Consider the following 6,000-nt stretch of genomic DNA (forward strand, 5'->3'; position numbering starts at 1 on the left):
GATAGGACATTTGTTTCAACTGTATTTCTTATTTGTCTAAAGACAATTTGTTATGTTCGGCGTTACAAAATATTGTAAATTAAGGATACAGGTAAGCTATGAAATGGTGTATATTACAGTAGAAATGTCAGAATAAAATTAGCAAATAAAAAAAAAGCGCCCCAACCAGGATCGAACCCTCGACCTCCTGCATTATAACCCAAAACTCTATTCACTGCACCACATATACAGCACAATTCATATGTGCTGACACAGGTAGTGACCATATATGTGGTTACAGTGTTGCCAGATTGCCACTTTATCGTCCTTTTTCTGCCAGATGTACTCAGAGATTTTTTTTATCACTGGCATGTGAGGAGTTGCACTGAGAAGCCTGAGTGCGTGAATTTTGCTTCACCCTGTATACACTATGTGATCAAAAGTACCCATATACCCCCAAAAACATAAGTTTTTCATATTAGGTACTCATGGCAGAGTGGTTACATGACAATAACGTCCATGTAATGGACTGGCCTGCACAGAGTTCTGACTTGAATCCTATGGAACACCTCTGGGATGCAGGCCTCACCGACCAATATCGATACATCTCGTCAGTGCAGCACTCTGTGAAGAATGGGCTGCCATTGCCCAAGAAACCTTCCAGCACCTGATTGAACATATGCCTGTGAGAGTGGAAGCTGTTATCAGGCTAAAGGTGTGCCAACACCATACTGAATTCCAGCATTACTGATTGAGGGTGCCACAAACTTTTAAGTCATTTCCAGCTAAATGTCTGGATATGTTTGAGCACATAGTGTACATGTAAATATAAATACTTGGGTGTATTGCTTCAACTAGCCATAAGTAATCATAAACAGTAAATGTATGTAACTAATATGTGTAAGTATGTAACTGATATTTAATTGTAATTTTGTGTGTTTTTCACTCATAAAGCAAAGCTGCTTTATTAATTTCATTAACTGTACTTTACATGTTGACAAGGCCAATTGTATCAAAATATACTGAACAGCTGATGATAAACATTCTAAACGTAAATTTTCCTTACATTTCACATTATGTTAAGCAAGAAAATAAATATTCAGTAATGTTAAGAGTTCTAGTATTATCATTAATTTTCTTTCCAGTAAGCATATTTTTGCTGTCTATTTCTTGTGATCCATTGTTGTGTCTTCAGTTCATTGTTTGTGCCTTCTCTTCCAATCATCTAGCAGTCACATCCTTTCTCTACCCTGTTATATATATGTAAGTAATGGTGTTTATGGTGTCATTTCCCTTTCACATATGTCTGATTTACTTTTCCCTATTGTCTTTATCACTGCCCGTAATTAGGTGTCTTCTTGCATTGATGTCAGGTACTTCTAAACTCTGCCCATGTACAAACATTCAGCACTTTTAATTAAACTCATTCCTGTTTGACAAGTTCTGGTGGATTTCATTCTTGAACATACGTGTTTATATTTAACCATTTAGCATCAGATTTCTACAAATGAAGTCACTGAACGTGCCAACACGAAACTGCCATTAAATCAAGTCCATTAATATTCAGCTTCAAAATTATCAGTTAATAGAATAATTCTCAGACAAGAATGTAATATCGTACTCTTAATTGTGAGGTAATAACAGAAAATGAGAGTGTGACATACAGAGGTGCGATGCTCAAGACAGTGTGTGAGCAACTGCAAAATTACACTTATTTGAAAGATACAAGCCCAGAAATTCACAAATAGATTTGTGGTATCAATAGCCACCCACTATATGACGCATCTCAGTATTTCGAGCCTCCCTCCTACGGTCGTGCATAGCGATCAGCAGTCTTGTCTTCTATGGTCAGTGTTGACTGCTCTCAACACTGGGAATAGAAGCAACAGCTGGTCTGTACTCTCACATGTCATCCCATTTGATCTTTGCCATTCTCCTCCACACCCCTAATGAGCAGCCCATTACCACTATCTGTTGGTAACACATGCAATTCCAAAATCTTCTCTTAGTCCTTCATGACAATAGGAAGATGTAGCATTCCTGTGGTCTCCCAGTCACATTGGGATCATGGGAAACTAACCTCGTTGATCGGCTCACTGGTGAGGCTACTGGGAAGGACGATCTGGAAATAAAGATGCTGGTATACGATATGCAGAAGAGACTCTTGTCACTGACTCTTAGCAGCGTGAAACAGAGAATGGAGTGCCATGGCCACAACCAGTGAGTTACAAACACCAATTTTCAGATAAACCAGGGACATTTTCATTGTGTAGGTTAGTTAGAAACTGGGTAAGAATAGCAGCACGTACAGGTAGTTACTTAACAAAATGTAACACGTGAATCGTATTACTAAAATAGTGTAAAGCTAAGTGTTAGGTTTCTAAGGACCTTTTTATAAGTTTGGCGTATAACGCTATAAATATAATGGGACAATGTACATAAATGTATATTGTGTCAAATTACATATTCTTAGTAGAACATAATGGTTAAAAGATGCAAAGGCAGCAGTGCCTAAATATTTTGTTTTTAAGTAATAAGTTGCTGTCCAGGTGTGTTAAACTGACATTGTCTAACACTGATTAATGAAAGAACAGAAGTTAACCATCAGTATCAGAAGACTTGGTGTGCAACACCACAGTCCTCAATCATATACATTTTTTTGACTGACATGAGGTCAAATTTGCAATTAGGCATTTAAATATGTGTTTGTGCTTACGAATAACATTTAATATCAGTGTGATTTGGGCATGTAATGCCACAGTCATACCAAAAAGTCAAGGTTACATTTGCACACTTAAATATACATTTCTGCCTGTGAACGAGACAAAGAATATTGTCTCATTAAGATTACTTAACAGCTAATGACACGATGAGTGTGTATGTATCCCACAGTCACATTCCAGATTGGATAAAACTATCCAGACTGGCTACAGGTAACAGATAATTAATATCTACAAGTGGGATAAAAGAACATTGTTTCACATGGGTAAGTGTTAGCATAATCTTAACAGCTAATGACTGTACCTCCCAGTGAATTTTGAGAAACATTGACAGAAAAGGTGTAATCATACAAACAGTTTAACAGAATGGAGTAACTTCACAAATCTGTTTCATTCTTACACATATTACATTGCCAACCATTGATTTTTCTGCCAGCAGGTTTGAAAACCAATTACCACTTAAGCAAGCTTGTAAATTGCTCATCTTATATCTGTGCACCCTGACACTGTGAACAACAGCACTAAGCAAATTTTAAGAGATTTGAGAAGCTGGGTGCAAAAATCATACTGTGGTACACATGGGAACAGCCTGTGGCTCTAAAGTATTACTAAAAATTAAAAATTCCTTTGTAGCAAAATGTGATGATAGTTGTCTCATACAAGTAGAGAAAACACCAGTAGCTACAAAACTAGTGAAGAACACACAGCATCTGGAAATCACTTCACATTTCACACTGCATACACATTAACTAAGCAAAACTTATTGTATACGCTTAATTTCGATGTTAGCCAGTTGCATCTTCTTCACCCTGCATCTGCTCCAGCTTTACGTAAATATTCAAATTATTCTCATTTGACCCATTTCAGTTTTTTACTTCTGGGTCTTCCTTTACACAATTACTTGAACTTAAGGTTCCAGCTAGATCTATGAGAATCTGAAAAAGAAGTAAAAACAAGATCATCTATATCTGGTTACATAGTTTTCTAACACATCTATGTCAAAAAGTTATGTTAACATCTATTCTTTCTATTTTGTAATTTCTTATGGTCATGCTTCAAAAATTCCCTACAGATGCTAATTCATTTACAATACTCACAAACCACAACTTCCTTATTGTAAGGTAAAAACTGTCTAGCTTTGATTCATTAACATTTTTCAAACTTTTCATTTAATTTTACAGCTCTACCAGTCCGTGTATTTGATAATTTTTTGTGCTTTAATAATGAAATATGGACAAAATGGTGAATGGTCTAGGGAGGAGCGATAAATAATAGAGTAATGTTGGTAGATGAGATGGTAAAAGAAAGCAACAAAGGGAAAGAGACCAACATATGAGGTTCATTCTAAAAGTACAGTGTTTATTTCTTTGGAAATTATTATTCAACATTATTTTAAAACATATTTTGATACCTCAACTATTTTTATGCCTGGCCATCATTCAAACTTAAACATCTACTGCAACACTCCAAAAGCTTTCCTATGCCTTGTGCATACTCTATTGCCACTGAGTTGTTGAACCTGTCACTGACTTTCTCTTTCAGTTCATTGTCATATCCATACTGCTTTCTGCCCAAATAAATCCCTCAATATGGGAGAAAAGATGGTAATCACTTGAGGTCAAGTTCAGGCTATACACGTTCAGCAATTTCCTACTTAAGATGCCAAAGAGAATTCTTTGTCTATCCAGCAGAATGCAATTGAGTATTATCGTGAGGATACACACTGCCACCAGACAAAAATCCATGCCATTTGTTTTGAATGACGCGGTGTGATCAGTGAAGGGGTTGACAGGAGGCCACTGCATTTTATGGTCTCCCCTCTAGACATCACCCTTTCTATCCCAAAACATGGTGGGCATAACCTTGTAGATGGTCAGAATTTACATTACGCTTTTCTTGTTCTGTTGGGGCTCACAAATGAAGTCGTTACACTGACTGTTACTTTGTTTCTGGACTTTTATGCAAAACCCAGCTCTCCTAATCAGTAACAAAGCACTTCAAAAACTCCTTGCCACTCATGTCGTACCTAGTGAAAAAAATCACAGCCGCTCCCATTTGTTGTTTTTTGTGTTCACCTGCTAAAAGTGGAGGAACCTATGTGGCACATACTTTTTATAGCCATGTCACCACTAACAGTTTGATAGGGAACTATTAGCAAAATTTCAGGGAAGCAAAAGGTTACGCCATCAGTAGGAAACCGTCAACCCTGTTGAATTCTTCCTTCAATCCTCGATTTGAGTTCTTCACTCATAACTGAAGATCCGCCTAATCATAATCCATCATGGAGATTTGTTCATCTGCCATGAAACACAATGTCTCAAACTCGATTCAACACTGTTGTTGTTGTTGTTGTTGTTGTTGTAGTCTTCAGTCCAGAGACTGGTTTGCTTTTATATCCTGTGCAAGCTTCTTCATCTCCGAGTAACTAGTGCAAGTTGTATCCTTCTGAATCTGCTAAGTATATTCATACTTCGGTCTCCCTCTATGATGTTTACCCTCCGTGCTTCCCTCCAATACTAAATTGGTGATCCCTTGATTCCTCAGAACTTGCCCTAGCACCTGATCCCTCCTTCTAGTCAAGTTGTGCCACAAATTCCTATTCTCCCCAGTTCTGTTCGGTACCTTCTCATTAGTTATGTGATCTACCCATCTAATATTCAGCATTATTCTGCAGCACCAAATTTTGAAAGCTCCAGTTCTGTTCTTGTCCATACTATTCAACCTCCATGTTTCGCTTCCATACATGGCTACACTCCATACAAATACTTTCAGAAAAGACTTACTGATACTTAAATCTATACTTGAGGTTAACAGATTTCTCTTCTTCAGAAACACTTTCCTTGCCACTGCCAGTCTACATTTTATATACTCTCTACTTCAACCACTATCTATTATTTTTCTCCCCAACTAGCGAAACTCGTTTATTACTTTAAGCATCTCATTTCCTAATCTAACTCCCTCAGTATCACCTAATTTAATTTGACTACATTCCATTATCCTCATTTTGCTTTTGTTGATGTTCATCTTATATCCTCCTTTCAAGACACTGTCCATTCTATTCAACTCTGCTCTTCCAGGTCCTTTGCTGTCTCTGACAGAAATACAATGTCATCGGCAAACCTCCAGGTTTTTATTTCTTGTCCATGGATTTAATTCCTACTCCAAAGTTTTCTTTTGTTCCCTTTACTGCTTGCTCAGTACACAGATTGAATAACATTGTCTCACTCCCTTCCCAACCACTGCTTTCCTTTTATGCCCCTCAACTCATACAACTGCTGTCTGGTATCTGTACAAATTGTAA

This window comes from Schistocerca piceifrons, chromosome 11 (assembly GCF_021461385.2).
Source record: "Schistocerca piceifrons isolate TAMUIC-IGC-003096 chromosome 11, iqSchPice1.1, whole genome shotgun sequence".
Classification (NCBI taxonomy): Eukaryota; Metazoa; Arthropoda; class Insecta; order Orthoptera; family Acrididae; genus Schistocerca; species Schistocerca piceifrons.